This window comes from Somniosus microcephalus, chromosome 14, assembly GCF_052327205.1.
Source record: "Somniosus microcephalus isolate GS21.2 chromosome 14, FLI_Smic_1.0, whole genome shotgun sequence".
Lineage (NCBI taxonomy): Eukaryota > Metazoa > Chordata > Chondrichthyes > Squaliformes > Somniosidae > Somniosus > Somniosus microcephalus.
In genome coordinates this window covers 3092939-3116836 of record NC_141000.1, presented here as the reverse complement: position 1 = coordinate 3116836, position 23898 = coordinate 3092939, and the positions used below count along the sequence as shown (strand labels likewise).

Here is a 23898-nt window from a genome sequence, read left to right as displayed (position 1 = left end):
AGCATGTACAGTTTGCAGAATTCCCCAGCATTCAATCTGTACATCAACAGAAGTTGATGGATAAACAGGTTATCCCCACATCCTTGGAGTATTTAAGAGCTCCTATGCTTTTTCCAATAGTTACTTGGAAAGAAAAGATTGAATTTCAGGCAAGTGATGAATTTATATAGATACAATACAATTGTGTTTCTCTGTTACCAACTCCTCAGGGAATTAGCTAAGTACCTGAAAGAAAAAAATTTGCAGGGCTACGGGGGAAAGAGCGGTGGAGCGGGACTAGCTGAAGTGTTCTTGCACAGAGCCGGCAAGGGTTCGACGGGCCGAATGGCCTCCTTCTGTGCTGTAACTATTCTATGCTACAGAAGCAGCAGTAGGAACAGTAACAGCTGATATCATATGAGGCTGCAAAGGGGAAATTAACAGCTGTTCATGGAATTTTGTTGCTGATCAGAAAAGAAAACATTATTTAGAGTGGATATTTTAGTCAATCATTGCGTTTGATCGTATATATTCAGTTTAAAAATCTCTCTTGATCCATCTTTCAGACTTCATGATTTTCTCATAGAATACTACATAAACAATGAATTTAGAATGTTTAGGTGGTAACTTTTGTATGTTTATGGTTATTTATGTTTATTAAAACCTGTATAAGTTAGAAAGCTCTATAATAGTGATCATATGCCACACATATCCAGGAAATCACACACTCCCAGCCTATGACTTTCTGTTTATTCAGTTTAACAAGCAGAAAATTCACTCTTAAGCATTTGAAGGCAAGAACATAAAGATAGGAACGGGCTATGATGGAGAAAGTGGTGATTGGGTACTGGACATGCAGGAATACGTATGGATTTGATGGTTAGTTTTGGTCCCACTCTCCGAGGCTGTCCTCCCCCACAAGAGTGTTGTACCCTGCCCCGCAATACTGCCAGATCTCAGCAACTCTCAATGCTCCAAAATCCCCTCCCTAATCCTGCTAAATCTCTCTTCTCAGACTTCTTCCCATCTCACTCAGCTCTCAAATCGCTGTACCTCATTCCCAATGCTTCCTAATCCATAACTGCTCCCAACGCTTCCTAACCCATAACTGCTCCCAACGCGACCAGACCTTGAGAAGTCCCTCTCCAATGCCCAAGATCCTTCCTCCAGCAATCCCAGCCCTGCTCCTAGAATCTCCCTCTCCAATATTTCTATAACCCTGGGAGCTCACCCCTAGTGATCCCATACCCTGGATCTCACCTCAGAGTAGTTAGACGCAGAGACCCATCCCAGTACTGCTAGATCTCAGGGCTACACCTAATGCAGACAAAGTCAGTGACCCTGGTAATACTATTTCACATAATACCCCTAATCTTAGAAAACCTCTGACTCTCAGTATGCAATGCCACATGATATACACTTATTTCTAAATAAATATAACCCAATGATTAGGTTTCTGGGGAGCTTGTGTCCAAATTTCAGATAGACATTCCCAGCAGGCAAAGCTCTTACACTTGAACATGAAGATGAAAAGCTAAATCTATATGCTTTGGAATGTGGCTCAATTAAGAAATCCACAGCAAGGCTTGCTTTAAATTACTGCTGACTTGGTATCTATATGTTGGAGCAAAATCCATCTTCACATGTCTTGCTGAAGATTACAAGCAGTTGCTGGAAGAAAATGTCTAATGTCTTTCAGCAGCCATGTTGGTTTACCACCCACTCCACCATACACCCTTCATAAGAACATAAGAAATAGGAACAGGATTAGGCTATTTGGCCCCTCAAGCCTGCTCCACCATTCAATAAGATCATGGCTGATCTTCTACCTCAACTCCACTTTCCTGCACTATCCCCATATCCCTTGATTCCCTTAATATCCAAAAAGCTTAATAAAAACATAAAAATATTAAATAACTCAGGGGAAAAGATCACACACTTACCCATAAACTTCTATCCAATAATCTCCTTCCCATGAACACCACAATGCTCCGTCCACCAGGCCTCAGTCTGTGTTGGAGTAAAATTAGATGTTGCATGGACACTCCATCCCAGACTGTGCTTCTGACTGGCTCCTGTCCTTCATTACTAGGCCTGCATCCAAAGCCTGAGCTTCTGCAGTCAACCCAATCCCAAACCACCCCAACCCAACCTCAAACCACCTCACTGCAAACCCAATCCCAAACTACCCCAAATTATCCCAACCAATCCCAAATCACCCCAATGCAAACCCAATCTCAAACCACCCCAAGTTATCCCAACCAAATCCCAAACCACCCCAACCCCAACCCATCCCAAACTATTTCAACTCATCCCAAACCACCTCAACACAAACCTAATCCCAAACTACCCCAAATTATCCCAACCAAATCCCAAACCACCGCAACGCAAATCCAATTCCAACCTACCCCAACGCAAATCAAATCCCAAACTACCCCACCCAATCCCAAACTACCCCAACCCAATCCCAAACTACCCCAAATTATCCCAAACTACCCCAACCCAATCTATTGCAACCCAATCCCAAACTACCCTAAATTATCCCAAACTATTCCAACCCAATCCCAAAATATCCCAAACTATTCCAACCCAATCCCAAATTATCCCAAACTATTCCAACCCAATCCCAAATTATCCCAAACTATTCCAACCCAATCCCAAACTACCCCGCCCCTTCCAAATCATCCAAAACTACCCCAACCCCATTCCAAACTATCCCAAACGACCCCACGCAATTCCAATCCCACACTATTCCAACAATCCCCAACCAAATCCCAAAACACCACAACCCACCAGCCTCACCCTGACTCTCCGCTCGCACTTGCACGGCAGCATCATTACTAGTTGGCGCGGGCCTCTCCCGCCAGGCGCCAGAACCCGCGCGCTCCGCCCGTTGGGGTTTGAACGGGAGCGGCGGCCCCTGTGGAGACCACGTGCCTCACCGGGGCCGGCGGCTGGGTGTGCGCATGCGCCGGGCGGTGGATTTTCGGCGCGAACCCTGGGGCGCGGGCTGGGAGGAACAATTAACAATATGGCAGGATAGGGAGGAGAGAGGGTCAGAGAGAGAGGCAGGAGGAAGAGCTATTGCTGCACTGAGAGGGAAAGGGGGGTTTGCGCGATCTGGCTGACGCTAGCATTTATTGCCCCCAGAAGGTGGCGGTGGGTCTTTCTTGATCCGCTGCGGCCCTTGTGGTGAAGATACTTCCCCAGTGGTATCAGCTAGGCATTTCTAGGGCTCTCACCATGAGGGAAGGGATGGAGGTTCCCACAACATGGTGATTGGCACAAGAACCAGAGGCGACATGAGGAAAAACTTTTTTACGCAAGGAGTGGTTAGGATTTGGAATGCACTGCCTGATAGGGTGGTGGAAACAGCTTCAATAATAGTCTTCAAAAGGGAATTGGATAAATGCTTGAAGGAGATAAAAAGTTGCAAGGATATGGGGAAAGAGCAGAGGATTGCTCTTCGAAAGAGCCAGCGCAGAGGCGGTGGGCCAAATTGCCTCCTTCTGTGCTGTATTCTATGATTCTATAACATTGCTGCTCTTGTCCTTCTCATTGGTAGAGGTCACGGGGAGGGAGATGCTGTCTAAGTGTCCTTGGCGAGTTGCTGCAGTGCATCCTGTAGATCATACACACTGCAACCACAGTGGGCTGGTGGCGGAGGGAGTGAATACTGAGTGCAGACACGCCGATCAAGGGAAGCGCTCTGTCCTGGATGGTGTTGAGCTTTGAGTGTTGATGCGACGCCACCATCCAGGAGAGTTGTGAGTATTCCATCATACTCCTGACAAGCCTTATAGATGGTGGGCAGGCTTTGAGTGGTCAGGAGGTGAGCTACTCATCACAGAGTACCCAGACTGCTGCTTAAAAGAGCCATCAATTGGTCCAGGCAGCGGGCGGTCGAGGGGGTCGTCCAGCCGGATTGCCTGCTTCTCTTCCGCGGCCATGTTCGCGCCCGGGTGGCCCTGGAGATGGAGCACGCGCTGTCCGCCGGCGCGCTTGAGTATTTCCGCGACCGGTGGGCGCCGCGGGGACTGGAGTGCATTATCAACCCGGAAAACCAAATTTTAATTTGATTTGTTAAGTTTTAGTTGAACTTTTGTTTATTTACAGTCCAATTGGGTTTTTTTTTGGGGTCCAAACAAAAAGAGTACCCAGACCGCTGCTCTTGTAGCCATGTTGAAACAGATTCTTTTGGTCCTCAATCTGGTTCAGTACAAACACTGAGTCGAATACTGGTTGAGTTCAACAGTTTTTATTCCGTCATCCCGGGAGACTTACTCTGATACAGCACAGTCCTGACTCCAGAAGAGTCCGACAGGTTAAACCAGAGCAAGCAATCTTTCATACAGTGTGCCACATTATTATACTTGCATTTGAGAAGACATTAACACATCGTACAGTCTGCACCAATCCTGAGCTGTACACGTATACATTTAATTTGATTTCCTGGCCTGGCAGTATGAAACAAAGAAGTCACATTTCACTGAATGGTTTATAGTTAAGTAAATATCCTGGTAATGGTTTCATGATCACCTAATCATTATGGTAATGCGTTTGCAATCATGGTAATGTGTTTTCTGATCGCCTATTGTCTGTATAACCTCTGCACTCCGCCCTACACTGTTTCCACCAGCAAGGTGTGACATCGTGGGTGCCAGCCATATTAGCAGCCACAGATCAGTTTAGCTTCTTTTATTTTACTTCCTGCTGCCTTCACAGTTTCTTGAGTTAACATGATCATTTCTTACAATATGCAAGTGACTCAGCGATGTCGACATTTCACCACCATTTTATGCTGACAGGATCCTCCATTTTAGATTGACAGGGTCCTTGGCTATGCGAAGCGAGTTGTTACCATATTTTGCATTCTATATCCTCATCCCCCCCTTTTATCATTCCATGATAACCATCTAAGGTACCCAGTGATTCTGGGCTTCATCCTACTGGTCCATCTCTATCTTATTGAGTCTATTATACTCCTCCTCCATTAATTCCTTCTCAAATTTAATTTCTTCTTCTGATGGTTTCCTTTGTACCAATTGACTTGGAATTACAGTTGCTCCTAATCTATTGCAGCAACACTTAATCAGCGTGAAAACTAGAAAAATGCACATAATTACGGCAAGTACCACCACTAGCCCATGTAGCAGAGTTTGTCCCATTGATCCTAGCCATCCTCCAATGATCCAATCAAACCAGTCATCCCCTGGCTTAGGTTTCTTATACTGACTTACTGCATCCCGGATATGTTTGACAATGTTGGTTATGTTTTCCGAGCTATCAGGGATATAAGTACAGCACTCACTTCCTATCAAGGCACAGGTTCCTCCTTGTGCTGCAAGGAGGTAATCTAAGGCCATTCGATTCTGGAGGGTTACTGTTCTAATGGCTATCATTTCGGCACTCATGTCTGCTATAGCTTCCTCAGTGTCATTGGCAACTATCTCTAGTAGCCTTGCCAGATTCCTTGTTTTGTCCATCAAGCTCATTATTCCATAGGGAGGGTTTATTACGCCGAAAAATCGATTAAAAGCTCCTAGCTCTCTTTTGGTCACGTGTTTCTTAAATTCGTGGTGTTCCCCAATCTTATTCAAGTGGTGAATAAAAGGTACTGCATAACCTAAGTAACACGAACCCGTCCAATCCCGGGGTAACCATGGATAGGCTTGGTGACCACATATAAAATAGGTCCCATTATATGCGATTAAATTGTCGTCTAATGCCTCACGAATCCTCCATCCCCATCTGATTTCCATTCCTTCCCATGGTCCCCCACTTGTCCTATTGGGGGTTCCGGTATGATCTAATTGGAAGAACCCTTGGCCACAGCCTCTGGTGTGAATACATTTTGTTACATTAATATTTTGGAAACATTTACTGCGTCCTACTTCTATACCTCCCGGCACACTCTTCGTTAAACATATTGGCCCCTTCGGCCTACCAACTCCTGAAGTATTAGTAAGGACTAAGGCTGGAGGCTGGCTGTTCCGATTATAATTAGGCTGGTACCACCCTTGGAAAGTGGTTAGGTCGTAACCTGCAGACTTCCATTTGTCCCTGTCGCCCTCCTGGTTGTATGAATCTTTATAAACGCCGCTGGCGTTCTGGCGCATGACCCACTCCGCCATCTCTGTGGCATTGAACGGGATGGGTCTCAAGGGAATCCCTCTTTTACTATGGATAGGAATGTGACTGCAAACCTAACAGCTTGTTAAGTTATAGCTTTTGGCGTATTCATATGACATGTGCAGAAAGGTGTTGGTAAGTAATTCATGTTTCTTCCGTGATTTGTCCGTATCGCCTTGAGTCAGGCACAATAGTCCAAAAAGTCCAATAACAACGAGCAGCAACTTCATGGTTTCAGTCTTCAGTGGGCGCTCCGCCTGTGGAGGTGTTTTCTTCTTTGTAGCACTCGGCTCCGACCCGCCTGGGATGCTGTTTTCTCCCGGCTCCGAAACTTGATGCTAAGCAGATGGTCCCCTAGCGGTTGTTAATCTGTGAAATAAAAGGCTTACACACAATCAAAATTAAAACTTAAAATATTAAAACTTAAAATTAAAAATTAAAATCGTATAATAAGAGTAGGATTTCAGCAGGCCAGAACAATCCAAACACAACACCAGACCTCGTAAAAACTGCAGTCACCTCTATCAAGGCCGAGCACGAGTTCTGTAGTCTCCTATCAATGGCTGATCAATCAAAAAAAAAAAAATTAATGATTGTTCGTAAAATCTACTATATACTGTACTGATTTACTAGTGATTATCTCTAAAATCTACTATATACTGTACTGATTTACTACTGATTATCTCCCCCCCTTTTGATTGGTTTCTCCAATCAATTTACAGTGGTGGAAATGCACCCATGCGCTTCTTCCCTCGACCTTAGCTGCAGTCGGGGTTGTTAGTAAGACCTGATATGGACCTTCCCACCTTGGATCTAGACTTTTACGAGTCCAGTTCTTAACCATCACATACGAACCTGGTTCAATTTTTAGAGAACCAGATAAGTCAGGAAGTTCACCATATGCAGCACGGACCTGTGAATGCAGCCCGCGCAAAACCTTAGTAAGAGCCAAGACATATGTCGTCATTTCTTCAGTCATATGGTGAAAATGCACCGTTGTAGGAGCATTTTGGTTCCAGGGAGTCTTGAGTGGTCTACCATAGATAATCTCAGCAGGTGTAAGTCGTGCTTTACCCGCTGGTGTGGTGCGGATCTGAAAGAGAGCCACAGGAAGCAATTTCAACCAAGTGGAGCCGGTTTCGGCTACCAGTTTAGCAAGTTTGTTCTTCAGAGTCTGATTGGTTCTTTCGACAAGTCCTGCAGCCTGTGGTCGATAAGCACAATGCAATTGCTGATGAATGTTCAACTGGGTACAAAGTTCCTTGTTCACTTGGGCAGTGAAATGAGGACCGTTGTCAGAACTTAACCTAGCGGGAATACCATACCGAGGTATGATCTCAGCAATACCTTAACAACAGTAGAGGCTTTACTGTCTGTGGTTGGATATGCCTCGATCCATTTACTAAATACATCTACAATGACATGTACGTATTTGTAACACTGACATCTTTCCAACTCAATGTAGTCCATTTGCAGGGTCTCAAAGGGACCCTCAGGTAAAGGGGTTTTTCCCCATTCGCAAGGCACTCCCTTTCCAGGGTTGTGTTGTTGACAAATCAGGCATCGATCGCTAATGTTCTGTGCTATTGCTTGAAGCCTTGGATGCCACCAAGTACTTAGAAGCAAATCACCCACTGCCCTGGCACCACAATGAGTTGCAAAGTGTACACATTCAATAACCCATAAAGCTAGCTCATCAGATATGCAAGTCTGTTCCGCGGGAGTAGTCCAGAGTTTTGATAAAGGGTTATATACACATCCCAATTCTCTCCACAAATGCTTATCACTATCAGGAGCGTCCTCCTGCAACTTAATCACCTCTTGGATGGTTGGCATTAGTTTTTCCGAGGTAGACTGATTCTTTTTGGAATTTTTAGTCTGCCTCATCATTCGGGGCACAATCATTTGGTGACTCCTAGAAGCATTTTTGGCCACCTCATCAGCGCGGCGGTTTCCTATATCTACCGGGTTTTGGCCAGTGGTATGGGCAGAGCATTTAATCACAGCTATCTGTTTGGGGAGTAAAAGGGCTTGCAAGAGATCTGAGACTAACTGACGGTGAGAGATCGGGCTGCCCGAAGAGGTCAGAAAACCTCTATTTTTCCACAATTGTCCAAAGTCGTGAACTACTCCAAAGGCATATCTAGAGTCTGTATGTACATTGATTTTTAATCCTTCTCCCAAAGTACAAGCTCGTATGAATGCAAACAGTTCGGCTTGCTGGGCAGAAAAAGGGGATTCAAAGGCTGCTGATTCTAAGGTGACACCTTCCTGATTTACAATTGCATAACCAGAAATTCGTTTTCCCATCTCAACTGAAGAACTGCCGTCCGTATACATGGTAATATCGGGATCTGCAATAAGAGTGTCAGACAGATCAGGTCGGACTGAGGTATCATCCTTAATGAGGTTTAAGCAATCATGGCTTGGTTCATCACTCTCGGAGGGCGGATATGCAAGGAAACTGGCAGGGTTGAAAGTGCTACAGTGTTTAAATGCTAGTCGAGGATTGTTCAGTAAGTATATTTCATACTTATTTTGCCTGGCGGTAGTCAGGTGTTGGGTCTGCAATTGCCCCAATAACGCAGTGACTGAGTGAGAGCTATACACGGTAATGTCCTGCTGAAGTGTCATATTAGCAGCTGACTGTAGACTGTTGTAGATGGCTGTAAGGATCTGGGTGCAATAGGGATGTCCTAAGGCTACCGGATCCAGTTTTGATGAATAATAAGCTACCGGTCGATGCTTATCTCCATGCTTCTGAGTCAGAACTGCTGTTGAGCAATCGTTCATTACTGTGCAATATAACTGGAATGGCCTATCATACAGGGGTTGTCCCAGGGCTGGTGCTTGGACCAGATCCTGTTTTAATTCCTCAAATGCCTGCTGTGCCTCTAGTTCCAGCTCAAACTCTCCCTCTTTAGCCGTGTAGGGAGTCAGATGTTTGGTTAATACTGCAATATTAGGTATCCACTGTCGACAATAATTAACCATTCCCAGCCACTGCCTGACTTGTTTGGCTGTTTTAGGGGTTGGCGTCTCGCATATTGGCTGTATTCTGCTAGTTTCCAAACTGCGGTTTTCGGCTGATAACATAACTCCAAGAAATTTAACTGTCTTCTGAGCCACCAATACTTTCGCTGGAGATACCACATATCCTAATTCTGAGAGATAGTTCAACAACTGAATAGTGTCCTCTCTGTTACTTAGCTCATCAGGGCTAGCAATGAGAAGGTCATCCACATACTGGATCAGATTGGAGCCACAATTTAATGCCAGTGTCTGTAATTGCTGTTGAAGGCACCGCGAAAACAGGGTAGGTGAATTCACAAAGCCCTGGGGTAATCGAGTCCACGTATACTGCTGACCGTTGTAAGTGAAGGCAAAAAGGTATTGGCTAGTAGTGGCCAATGGCAGGGAGAAAAAGGCGTGCTGGAGATCGACTACCGCAAAAACTGTAGCATCAGCAGGTATCGAGGCCAAGATGTGTGCTGGATTAGGTACTAGCGCATGAAGTGGCTGAACAATCGCATTTATTGCTCGTAAATCCTGCACTAGGCGGAACTGATCAGGCTTACCAGGCTTCGGAACAGCCAGGATGGGTGTATTACAACTGGATTGGCAAGTTACCAAAATCCCCTGCTCCAACAATCCCTTAATGAGTCTGTCTATACTCGGAAGAGCTTGGTGTTTCAAAGGGTATTGTCGTACCGTCGGCAAGGTCACATTTTCCTTCACTGGGATCTCAATGGGTTTTATGCCGGTTAGACCTACATGCGTTGGGTCTTCTGCCCATACCTGTGGATTCACATACTCCAGTATGTCTTTCCCTACATGACGGTGCACCACAGTCAGGCTAGGCTCAGGGTTTTGGTAAAATTGGACCATCAGACCTCCGGGTAACTGTTGCGGTTGGTGACATTCAGGGTTTGCCTGATCGATCGCTCGTTTTACCATGGGCCCCAAATCTTTGGCATGGAAAGGCTGGTTAACTTCCCGCGTGATATGAGGGGCCACTGTCGAAGGCTGCTTCCACAAGTGTAAGGGAACCTGCACAAACTCTGCTTTTCCCTCAGGTCCAGTTACTACAGCCTTGAGGTAGATTGTCCATTCGGTACCTTCCTGATCTTTAAAATACTCCTCAAGGGTCCTATCCTTTCCACTTCAATCATATGCCAGTGTCACATGATAGGAGGATGCATTGAGGTCGAGCGACCACCATTGAGGTGTAGTCGAAACATAACATTGCCTTTTATTTGCCCAATGTCCTATTGCTATTCCTTCATCACCACAATCAAGTTTGAGTTGGAATGCACATAGTAAGTCTCTGGCCATTAAATTGCAGTCCAAGCCGGTAGTTATTACAAATTGGTGGGTTGCAGATTGATTTTTGTAGGTCACCTGAACTGGTTCTGACATAGCATACTTGGTCATTTGACCTTGGAAGCCTGATAATTCCTGGGTCTTGTTGGATCGGGGAAGTTTAAGGTCCGATTGGACAGAGGACATGGCGGCTCCAGTGTCTACTAAAAAGGGATATCATTGATCCTGGATTTGCAACATTAATAAGGGTTCTCGGTCCGAATGTAAAGTGCTGACCACTGGATTAGCTAGTCAATTCTGTGGGAATGGATTGTTCTGGGAGAAATTGATATATCCTCCCCTGCCGCCTCTAGGTCCTCCTTTGTTTCCTCTCCATCTTCCCCTGCCTCTCCTAGGTGGGTCTCCAGAGGCTAAGGATTGGCAGTCTCTGACCCAGTGGCCATCCTCTCCACAGTTATAACACTGCCCTTGTCTTGGACCTTGGTATCCCCATCCTTGTCCTCTACCCCTTCCTCTACCTCCGTAATTCTGTTGTGGAGGGGCGTAGGGTAGGCCGTATGCAGGAGCATCGGGGCCGTTTGGATGAGTGTAACATCCATAATTCTGAGAGTCTACCCATCCAGGGGTACAGTATTGAGGTTCCATCTGATACCCTGTCCTGTCTATCGTGTGTGGTTGAATTGGGACTTCCTTCACGCATATTCTGTTTTTATTGTCTTCTGGGGTTGGTTCTCCAAACCTTTACTCTCTTTCCAATAATATTTTATGGCTCTAGTAATTTGAGCTGGGCTATTTTCTGCCCAGTTCATATTATTGGTTTTAATTGCGGTTGCTACCGCATCCGGAAGGCAGTTCATCAGAATGGCACAGAATTGGGGTGAATTGGCTCCTCCTTGATAATTGGTGTCCCCCAACTGTCCCTGATAAACCTCACAGAATCTCTCCAAAAATTCCTCAGGTCCCTCATCTTTCTTTGGCTTAGTATCTAGGACATTGGATATGTTAATAGGCTTCTGAAGTGTTTGACTAGCAGCCGTAAGCATGGCTGTTATTCTATCATTGTCATTCCCCATGGCCACATTTAGGGCTGCCAGATTAGCATGTCGCAAGTGAGTTAAGAATCGAGTATGTTCCGAGGGGGTCAGTACTTGTTGGATTAAAGCCCATAAATCTCGGGATTCAGCGTTGTACACTTGAATGGTGGTTCGTAAAAAGTCCACAAACTTTTGAGGCACTTTGTGGCGATCCGGCGCATTAGTTAGGATAGACATTAATTCATTAGGCTTCCATGGGAAGAATACATCTATGGTGGGGTTAGCTGCGGCATTAGCCTGATCTGGGTTTGGCATCTTTCTCACTGGAAGGTTCCTGGGTGGGTTACCGGAATGATTTTTTGATTCTGACTCGTTGAAATAAAGAATAGATTTGCCTTCCAAAGCTAGGCTTTATTAACTTTAAAATCTGCAGCACATCTTCCCACATCCAGTCCCAACCAAAGCTGGAAAAGAACTGAATTTAAGGTGGCCACAACACATCATGTGATCATCAACTACCAATGAGATTACAACATATATCCCAAGGCAGTTAACAAACAACCAATCACAATACTTTTACTAAACAAGGAATAATCACCACATTCACCCATCCTTTTAAAATATACTCCAACCTAAATAAGCTTTACAATTTATAATTAATTATTCACAACTAAAACTATGCACAACAAGAATAAAACTGTTCACATGACACAATACTAAGTGAACAACAACAAATAGTAACATTGCACATAAGTATTAAGTATCTCTCAACTAAAACAATATACTATAATATTTCAACAATTTTAAAACATTACTATCAATTTAAAAGTCCATTTTCAATCGGTCGACCGGATATCTTGTTCGTGTCGACCTTCTTAACCTTGGTGAAATTCCTTGCCCTCCCACACCAGAAGGCACAGAAGTATCTTCAGCAGGAAGGCTATCCATATCCCGATTTTCAACGGTTTCCGGATTAGAAATCCCGTCAGAAGGTAAACTGGGACGGTCATAAACATCTATCAAGGGCTGACTAATAGAAGTATAATTATCTGCAATCGGATTGGAAATATTCGTAGTATCTGTAACAGCATCCACATTATCTGAATCATGACTATTGTTAATATCCTCAGAAGAGGGCTGGCCCCCACAAGGAGCCAAGTCTTTAATTGAAACAGTACTTTCTTTCCCATCTTGGAATCGAATATGAGCATATTGGGAATTTGCCTCCAACAAAGGATCATATTTTGACAATCTAACATGGCGTCGAAGCAGCACAGGTCCCTGCATAGTAAGCCATGAAGGTACCGAATATCCCGTAGTAGATCTCCGCGGATAGTTAAAGAGCCTTTCATGGGGGGTCACATTAGTAGCCGTTGAAAGCAATGATCTAATGGAATGCAGGGCATCAGGCAATACCATTTCCCACTGTGTATTCTTAAGGTTCCAGGATGTCAAAGCCAACATAACTGCCTTCCAGATCACCCCATTGTATCGTTCGCACTGTCCATTACCCTGGGGATTATACGGGGTAGTTCTACTAGTAGAAATTCCCTGACTCTGAAGGTATTCCTTCAACTGGGAAGACATAAAAGAACTTCCCTGATCCAAATGGATATACGCAGGCATCCCAAAGATGACAAAAAGTTGAGTCAGACATTTAATAACTGTAGCAGCTGATACATCTGCACAAGGAAAAGCAAAAGGGAACCTTGAAAACTCATCCACAACAGTAAATATATATCGGTTTTGAGTAGTTGAAGGAAGAGGCCCCTTAAAATCGACGCTCAAACGTTCAAAAGGAGAAGTAGCCTTTATAAGATGAGCTCGTTGAGGCTTAAAGAAATTCGGTTTACACCGAGCACAGATAGAACATGATGAAGTCATCCGCTTGACGTCTTCAACTGAAAAAGGCAAGTTCTTACTGCGTACAAAGTGTATCATCCTCGTAACCCCAGGATGACATAAGGCATTGTGAAGATTAATAAGCGTATCTCCGTGAATCACAGAACAATAAGCCCTCGACAGTGCATCAGCAGCAACATTATCCTTCCCCGGACGATAAACTATGTCAAAATGGAAACATGCCAACTCAATCCTCCATCTCATTATTTTATCATTTTTGATCTTTCCAAAATGTTTAACATCAAACATAAAGGACACAGATTTTTGATAAGTTACCAACGTGAAATGTCGCCCCGATAAATAATGTCTCCATTTACGCAATGCTTCTACTATTGCGTATGCCTCTTTCTCTATTGAAGAATGTCTTTTTTCACTATTGTTCAAAGTACATGAGAAAAAGGCCACAGGTCTTCCATTTTGGTTCAGAGTAGCCCCAATTGCAAAATCCGAAGCATCCGTCTCGATCACAAAGGGAACCTGCTCATCAATAGAATGCACAACTGCTCCTAAAAGGAGGGGTGAATGTGGTGATTTGCACACGCGTGCATAATGACCTCTCGCCGCATTTACTACACACAGCCTCCCGAGCAGGACACTTCAGACGAGGGTGCCGGATATTCCCACAAAAATAACACTTCTGAATCCTAGAGGCAACAGCCGCCGAAGTAGAAACTGTTTCAGAATCTAGTAAACCACTCCCATTAAGTCCACATAATTCCTTTTCATCCGAATCTGCCGAAACCATAGTCGCAGGCCGATTAAAAAGAGCATAAGAATCCAAACTTCTCTGAGCCACATCCAATGTAGAAGCTTGCTCAAAAGCACTTTTAAGATCCAAAGTCTTATTTTCTAACAACCGCTGACGAATTGATCTAGACAGTAATCCATTAATAAAAGCATCCCGTACCGATTCTTCCTGATATTCTTCAGCCGTCACGGCCTTATAATTACAGTTAACACTAAGGCACTGAAGTGCTTGTAAATAAGTATCCAAAGATTCTCCCACCTGCTGCCTACGGGCAGATAGAAGGTGACGTGCAAATACCTCATTCTTTGGTTTAACAAAAATCTTTTCCAATGTAGAAATAGCCACTTCATAAGTTTTACAGTCCAAAATATATTTATACTAGCTGGGGAGCCCCACGTTGCGAGGGCAATTTTGGGGCGCTTGGTCTCCCTGCCCCTGTGTGTCCCCCCTCTCCCTGTCATGTCCTCTCCCTGTCCTATCCCTCCCTCCCCTCCTCTCCCTCCCCTCCCCTGTCTCCCTCCCCTCCCCTCCCCTGTCTCCCTCCCTCCCCTCGCCCACCCCCACCCCCGCTCCCCCACTCCCCTCTGTCCCTCTCTCCGGCCCCTCCCCCTGCCTAGCGCCTGAGGTCCGGAGCTGAGGTCCCCCGCGTATCGCGCGGCTGATGGACGGCCGCTGTGGGCGGGCGGGCGGCGCATGCGCGGTCAGCGCATGCGCGGTCAGTGCGGGCGGCGCGAGCGCCCCGCGATTTCCCGAGGCTCGCCCCCCCCGCGATTTCCCGAGGCTCTGCCCCCCCCCCGCGATTTCCCGAGGCTCTCCCCCCCACCCCGCGATTTCCCGAGGCTCTCTCCCCCCCGCAATTTCCCGAGGCTCTCCCCCCCCGCAATTTCCCGAGGCTCTCCCCCCCCCTTATTAAATTGTTATTTAATTGCCTAACACATCACTAAAATATTTACCTTAGTTCCCTAACACACAAAGTGTGAGGGAAAAAATTGTGAAAAATCAAGATGGCGGCCACTCACCTCGGTTCAGAAGGATAAGGCCCGCCCACACATGCACCGATTGGTCGACCGGTCAGGTCACCGAAGCATAGGATTGGTCAATCGTCGAGACACTCGACACTCAACTGTAGGAAGGAACCTGCCGTCCGATTGGTGGACCTCGACGTCACACGGTCGCTAATGAGCGGAACGCTGAACGTTTTTGGGATACCGCGGGCGGGATTTTTGTCCGGCCAAAACGTAAATACGCCTATGACCGGTCCAGAATCGCAAGCTTTCTTTTGAGGCGACGCGCGCGTCGGTACGCTCTGTAACTTTCAAACGTATAGAGAACGGACGGACAGACAGACAGACATCGGGACAGACATCGGGACAGACAGACAGAAGAGCTCTTTTATATATATAGATACATCCGGAGCAATGTAGTTGATCAGCATATTCAGCTTATTTAGAGACTCTTGATCCAACACGCCCAAAAAGTTTTTAAATGTACAATACCAATGTTTCCATTTATCATCCACGCCAGCAGAATTGGGGTCAGCCTTGAATCGTTCTGGTTGAAGATATCGCTCCATTCTAACTTAAAGTTAATAAATTGAAATAAAGAATAGATTTGCCTTCCAAAGCTAGGCTTTATTAACTTTAAAATCTGCAGCACATCTTCCCACATCCAGTCCCAACCAAAGCTGGAAAAGAACTGAATTTAAGGTGGCCACAACACATCATGTGATCATCAACTACCAATGAGATTACAACATATATCCCAAGGCAGTTAACAAACAACCAATCACAATACTTTTACTAAACAAGGAATAATCACCACACTCATGATCCTCAGGAGGTGATAAATCATCCTCCGAATCGGTAAAGTCACTACATGACTCAGTGTCACTTTCCTGAGTGGATTTATGTTGAACTAACTGTCTGACTCTTTTCTTATTTTCCCGTTTCTCTTCTTCCTTCTTTTTCTTTTTCTTATCACTCCGGGTAGGAGTATAATTTGGCACAGGGTTTGTCTGTCCTGCCGTTTGTAACTGGGTCCGACTACTTATGGGATCAGTAACGCCTGTGGCACTATCGGGTAAGGTGGTTGGGGGTATTCCTGGAGTGAATGGGGGACTGGTTGCGGAGAGGGTTGCTGGAGGGGTAGTATTAGGCATCGCTAGTGAGGCCGACGTTGGAAGGGAGGGGTAAATATTGATGTACTGGGGTGGCTGAGGAGGTGGCGCATTAGGAGTTCTGTACATCCAATTGTCTAAGTCCTCATCTGTTCCGTCTCCCTCTTTCAACCTAAGGCCAACCATTGAACTACGTAGTTAATTTTTATCCTTTTTATCTGGCGCCTTTTCAGATTTTGACCTTTTCTCATGTGCACATCCTTTCTTAAGTATTTCAATGGGTTTAGGATTTCCTCCTTCGGTTAACTTTATTCCTAATTTAACAGCATTTTCTTGCCAGCTGGCTAATAGGGAACTGTCTTTAATTTCTTGGCAGTACTGTCGCCAGAGTCCAATTAGTTTTTTAGTCTTGCTTCCCATGTTCTTTTTCCAAATAATTCCTTGAGCTTGTTTAACCGTTTCTAAACTTTTGGGACCCCCTAGTGGCCATTGTTCGCTGCCTAATTTTTTATTTAAACCCCCTGAGAGTAGTCTCAATTGTTGGGCTTTATCCGGATATTTGTCACACAATGTTTGTAAGGCACTGCCCTCGTCACTTGTTGTGTCTAGGTAATTACCCATGGTTCTCTTACACTAAGGGCTCCCTTTCAGGATTCGAGTTACGTTTTTTAAAAGTGTCTCGTATATTTTACGGATACCGGCACACAAAACTAAACACCACAATACAATAACTACAATACTTAGACCAAACAAAAACACAGTGAGTCGTCTATATTCATCAAATAGTAATTTTAGCCTCTGTCACCGTCTGGTACAGGTATTCTTAGCCTAATTATTCAAATCGTAAATTTAGCCTCTGTCACCGCCTGGTATAGGTATTCTTAAACTCTAATTATTCAACTTATACGACCCTTATCTTGCACTCCCCGAGTACAAGTTGCTCGAGCTCTAGAGTCCCCGACTCTCTCTTTTTACTTTCTTTCAAGTATTCTTTTTCTCTTTCTCTAAAATCACTACTTATCTACTTTTTAGTCCAATCGGAGCCTGAGCGGACCAAGTGAAATACGAGGCCGGCGCGTTACCCGACTTGGATACTTATTTCCTAAGTTTGCACAGTATTCGCCAGATTGACCCAGATCTCGTCGGGACACCACGCAAGAATTAGCGAGTGGCAAAACTTTTATCGGACTTACGGATCAGAGGAAAACCGAGGTGGTAAATTTAAACATACTCACTCCGGGGGCCCATTTCCTCCTCTCACGTCCAAAACTAGTTCGGCTCTTAATTTCACGAATTCTCGGCGATCGTCCGTTGAGATCCCACTTCTGACACCAAATGTTGAAACGGATTCTTTTGGTCCTCAATCTGGTTCAGTACAAACACTGAGTCGAATACTGGTTGAGTTCAACAGTTTTTATTCCGTCATCCCGGGAGACTTACTCTGATACAGCACAGTCCTGACTCCAGAAGAGTCCGACAGGTTAAACCAGAGCAAGCAATCTTTCATACAGTGTGCCACATTATTATACTTGCATTTGAGAAGACATTAACACATCGTACAGTCTGCACCAATCCCGAGCTGTACACGTATACATTTAATTTGATTTCCTGGCCTGGCAGTATGAAACAAAGAAGTCACATTTCACTGAATGGTTTATAGTTAAGTAAATATCCTGGTAATGGTTTCACGATCACCTAATCATTATGGTAATGCGTTTGCAATCATGGTAATGTGTTTTCTGATCGCCTATTGTCTGTATAACCTCTGCACTCCGCCCTACACTTTTTCCACCAGCAAGGTGTGACATCATGGGTGCCAGCCATATTAGCAGCCACAGATCAGTTTAGCTTCTTTTATTTTACTTCCTGCTGCCTTCACAGTTTCTTGAGTTAACATGATCATTTCTTACAATATGCAAGTGACTCAGCGATGTTGACATTTCACCACCATTTTATGCTGACAGGATCCTCCATTTTAGATTGACAGGGTCCTTGGCTATGCGAAGCGAGTTGTTACCATATTTTGCATTCTATATCCTCAGCGGGACTGGCAGATACCTTAAGGGGCAAGTTTGTGTGTGGGCTTCAAAGTGAAGGAACCCAGAAACGGCTTTTATCTGAAAAGGACCTTACGCTGGAAAAGGCTTTCAGCATTGCGGTATCATATGAAGCAGCAGCACAGGGCGCTGCAGAGATACAACAGAGACCGCAAGAATATGGCACAAACAAAAGGCATATGGAACAGAGAACTGCTATCGCTGCAGCAGAACAACACACGACCAGAATGATTGCTGGTTCAAAGACAAAGTGTGCAGACAGTGTGGAAAAGTAGGACACATAGCACGAGTCTGCAGGTCGGGAAAGAAAACCAGCAATAAGAAACCTACCAAAGGAAAGTACAAGAAGGTACATAAGATGATGGATGAACAAAAGAGTGATAACGACTCCGAAAGCAGGGAACTGAGTTGTCTGAAACTACATAATGTGATCACAAAGGAGGATCACCGAACCATTTGGGTCACTCTCAAGATAGCAGGAGTCCAGGTAAAGATGGAATTGGACACCGGATCAGCCCTAACAGTCATAAACCGATGGGACTACGAGCGGCTATTCTCACACATACCCTTGAGAGACACAAAAATTATTTTGAAGACGTACACGGGGCAAAAGGTCTACCCCAAAGGAAAAATAAGGGTGACCGTTATATATAACGGTAAGGAAACACCAAAACTAGACCTGTATGTATTGCAAGATGGAGGACCATCATTACTGGGACGTGAATGGATTCGGAAAATACAACTGGATTGGCATTCCATACAGGCACGGACTGTGGCTGACAAAATGGATGACGACGTCACACCTGGGCGACTGTCAAAGATCCTAACTGACGCAAAAGAAGTGTTCCAGCAAGGACTCGGAACACTAAAAGGCATGACAGCGACGATTAAAATTGAAGAAAACGCAAGCCCAAAATTTTTCAAGGCCAGACCGGTACCTTATGCGATCCGCCCAGCCGTCGAAGCAGAGCTGGAGAGTCTGGAACGTTCAGGTGTACTGTCCAAGGTAGACTGGAGCGAGTGGGCTACACCCATCGTCCCTGTGATGAAAAAGTCGTTGAGCAGCACGCCTGGGGAACCAAGGAAGGTTCGCATCTGTGGGGACTTTAAGGTAACAGTGAACCCGGTCCTTCACACCGTACAATATCCACTTCCGCGGATTGAAGATATTTTCGCCTCGCTATCTGGAGGGAAACGCTTCACTAAGATTGATCTGGCCCAGGCGTATCTGCAAATGGAGGCAGAAGAAGCATTAAAAAAAATACCTCACAATCAACACCCATAAAGGTCTCTACCAATACAACCGGCTGGTATTCGGGGTAGCATCAGCTCCGGCTATTTGGCAGAGGGCAATGGAACAAGTCCTGCAAGGGATTCCAGGGACCCAGTGTTATTTGGACGACATCCTGGTCACGGGCGAAAATGACAGTGATCACCTTGCCAACCTGGAGCAGGTGCTCACTAGATTGCAGGAATATGGGCTCCGAGCTAACCGCCCCAAATGCGAGTTTTTTAGAAAACAGATCTCGTATTGTGGCCACGTTATCGATAAAGAGGGGTTACATAAGTCCCCAGAGAAGATTGAGGCAGTAGTCAAGGCTCCAGCACCGGAAAATGTGTCACAACTGAGGTTGTTCCTCGGGCTGGTAAACTACTACCATAAGTTCTTGCCAAATTTGTCTACAATACTAAACCCACTGAACACCCTACTGCAAACTGGGGTGCCATGGAAGTGGAGTGACGAATGTAGACGAGCTTTCCAGAAGAGCAAAACACTAATCACATCGAAAGAGGTATTGGCCCATTACAACCCAGCATTACCAATTCGGTTGGCATGTGATGCGTCACCCTACGGCATTGGAGCGGTGCTGTCGCACAAATTCTCAGATGGCTCAGAGAGGCCAATAGCCTTTGCGTCACGATCACTAACCTCAGCCGAGCGTAACTACGCCCAGATTGACAGGGAGGCCCTCAGCCTAGTGTGGGGAGTGAAAAAGTTCAATCACTATCTGCACGGGCAGAAATTCACCTTGCTGACTGATCACCAGCCTCTTGTCTCCATTTTTAATCCGACGAAGGGCGTTCCGGTAATGACTGCGCAGCGACTACAAAGGTGGTCACTTTTTCTAGGGGCACACCACTATGAGATTGAATATAAGGGCACGAAACAGCATGGAAATGCTGATGAGCTATCACGCCTGCCACTGCGTACTGCGGAGGAAGCACCAGCAGTGGATCCTGTCGAAATATTCCATTCGACTATAGTTGAATACCTACTGATAACTAAGGCTTGTATCGAAAAGGAAACCCGAAATGACCCGACACTGTCTCGGGTATATGATTTGACGGTGAAGGGATGGCCAGCACATGGCGACTCACTGTTGCCAGCATTCTCGACAAGGAGAGAACAGCTGTCAGTGTGCCGGGGGACCTTGATGTGTGGATCCCGAGTGGTAATTCCACCCAAGTTAAGGGATAGAGTGCTCAATGAGCTTCATGAGGGTCATCTGGGAGGGGTAAAAATGAAAAGCCTAGCCAGGGCTTATGTGTGGTGGCCGGGAATCGATAAACAAATCGAGGACCTGACCAAGAGCTGCTCAGGATGCCAGAAAGTCCAAAATGCACCACCACAGGCCCCTCTACACCCATGGGAGTGGCCCTCATCTCCATGGCAACGGGTGCATATTGATTTTGCTGGTCCATTCATGGACTCAATGTTTTTAATAGCCGTGGATGCACACTCGAAATGGCCTGAGGTCATCAAAATGTCCTCCACCACCACGGAGAAAACTATTGCAGTCCTATGGACCATTTTTGCCAGGAATGGCTTGCCAGAACAGATTTGCTCCGACAACGGACCACAGTTTGTGTCCGAAGAGTTCCGGAGGTTCTTGAAAAAGAATGGGATAAGGCATTACACATCCGCCCCGTATCATCCAGCCACAAATAGATTGGCTGAGAGGTTCGTTCAAACCTTTAAGAAGGCAATAAAGGCTATGTACAATGACAACATTCCGTTGCAGCACAAGGTGGACAATTTCCTGTTCGCCTACCAGAATGCGACACATGCAGTCACCAACCAGGCCCCAGCCATGATGTTCTTTAACCGAAGGTTAAGATCTCGCCTGGATTTGCTCATACCAAACGTACGAAGAGATGTTGAGAGTAAGCAATTCCAGCACATCCATGAGAAGCCAACAAGGAGCTTCAATGTAGGCAACCAGTCTTGGCCCGTGACTACCGAACAGAAAAATGGCAGCTAGGAACGATATGCACACGGCAGGGTCCACTAATGTACACAGTGGACGTTGGGGAGAGCATCGTGAGACGCCATGCTGACCAGATCCTAGAGTCACAGGAACAAGTCAACCCCATGCCTCGCCCATACGTACCTGGTGATGAACCTGACGTACAGGTAGCATCTACCCCAGAAACAGTAGCATCGGAAGCTGATGAACCAACTGACGACAGGGGGCCAGAATCGCCTCCGCACCAAGAGCAAGACACTCGGGAAAGGCGCTATCCAGGAAGGATCAGGAAGCCTCCCCAAAGACAGAATATATAAATAGACTATTTTCAGCTAATGTTGCATGTTAAAAGTGTTAATTGTAATTAGTTTGATATTTAATTGTTAAATGAGTGTTATGGTACTGTTAATCTAAAAGGGGAGGAATTGTAATGTATACCTTTAAGGGGGGGAACTACTTTTTACAGCTCATGTATACTGTAGTACCGGCAGTGACCATACCTGTATATAGCACTGAGTAGTAATCTGTACAGGCAGTTCCACTGTGAGCCACATTGAGTAAACACCTGTTGTACCGTTCTCCGCAGTCTGTGTCTTATTATACCAGGACACAACACCTCCCACTCTCTTCAGACAGCCCCATATATTGAACTGATTTTGTTCATTTACTACAGGTGCGATCTGATGTATTACTGCAGTCTAATTTTGCCCATGCTGTATTATTTTCCCTGAATATTTTAACCTGTTCCAGAGTTGGACTCTGAGTTCTGGGAACGCGACCTGATGTAATGACCTTGCTCATTCCCCATTGTTGCAAATTGGACGTCAGTCCAGCAGCTGAAGTCCAGATCTGGATTTTACAGGCATGTTTTGTTGATAACCATCATTGCAAAAGGATTGGCCATTGAGTATTATACCCTGTTTATGTCCAGACCTGAAACTGGAGTCTGGGGGGGTAGAAATTCGCCAATGAAATCAGTGAAACTGAATATCGGGCGGGGTGCATAACGGGCAGCCAATGCCATACTGCCCGCTTTGCATAACCGGCAAAGAGGATTTCTACCCCTGTGTCTGTGCATTTGAATTGAATTGGTTCACAGTCCCATTGTGTTTTTCTATACAGCTACATCAAGAATGGGAAACAAAACAAAATGGCCACCGTCACTCCCCTACTGCTCCCTGCTCTCCTGTAATAGGGAAACCCTTTCCATGCAGATATTTATCAATTCTTAAACTAAGCTGCTGCCTCTATCCCCCATTGCACATTTAAACTTGAATAATGACATGAAGGACTGTGTCACATGTTTGGGTCTTTTCTGCCTTTTTATTCTACATAAAGAGGAGGTACTTGAAATTTTGGCAGTGCTCAAATTAGAAAAGTCACCTGGTCCGGATGGGATGCACCCTAGGTTATTGAGGGAAGTAAGGGCGGAAATTGTGAAGGCTCTGGCCACAATCTTCTAATCCTCCTTAGATATGGGAGTGGTGCCAGAGGACTGGAGGATTGCAAATGTTACACCCCTGTTCAAAAAGACGGGACAGGGATAAACCTGGCAACTACAGGCTAGTGAGCCTAACGTCAGTGGTGTGGAAACTTTTAGAGACAATGGGCTGAATTTTAACATGGAGGAGCGTGTGGGCTTGAGTGGGGGGTCCAAACCGCAGAAAGATGACCCGTCAACTTCCGCATTTAAATTGAACGCGTTAGGCTGTGTGCGTGCAACCCCCTTCGGAGAGACAGGTTGTCAATTACAATATGTTAATCGCTCAATTAGAGCGATATTTCAACACCCTTTTGACTTTAACGTCGGGTCCACAGGTTCTCCATGCTTCCTGAAACTCGCCAGTGAAAGCAAGGTGAGTACACAGCAGCAATTGAGGGGGCTGAATCAATCTCAGGGAAATATGGCAATAAAAATACTCATTACTCACAGCTGCTTTCTTATCTGCGAGTGGGAAAGGGTTTGTTCACAATACTTTTGCTGAGAGGTTACTTTCTACACTTTGGAGGTTTGTTCTATCACTTCAGGATGGGTGCCGCTTATGCTGCCTTAGATTGGACCTCAGATGAGGACCAAGATGGCCAGCAGCAGCTCCAGCAGCAGCACCAGCAGCACCACCAGCAGCAGCACCAGCAGCAGCACCAGCAGCCTGCTGCTCACAGACCTGTAGCTACACATCAAAGAGGGCAGCAGCAGAGAGGGGACCATCAGAGAGGGGCAGCTTGCAGGAGGCACTACTCGCGAAGCTGGGTCTACAAGCAGAGGCTCAGTTTCCTTGACATGTCTGAACAGCAGTGTCTCAGGAGGCTCAGGATGTCACATTAGGTGGTGCCAGACATCTGGAGCCTCGGAGAAGAA

The 23898-nt window shown here is 45.6% G+C and overlaps 1 protein-coding gene across 2 annotated transcripts in view; it reads right to left on the bottom strand.

Moving 5' to 3' along the window:
* mcf2la (mcf.2 cell line derived transforming sequence-like a) overlaps positions 1–23898 on the bottom strand; it is a 581983-nt gene that overhangs the window by 234469 nt on the left and 323616 nt on the right. The window contains exon 1 of one of the 2 annotated variants that reach the window (XM_086006130.1): positions 2782–2874. The exons of the other annotated variant lie outside the window; for it this stretch is intronic. The gene's annotated coding sequence lies outside the window, so the exon portion shown is untranslated. Of the gene's footprint in view, positions 1–2781; positions 2875–23898 lie in introns of those variants that run through there. 2 annotated transcript variants of the gene reach the window in all.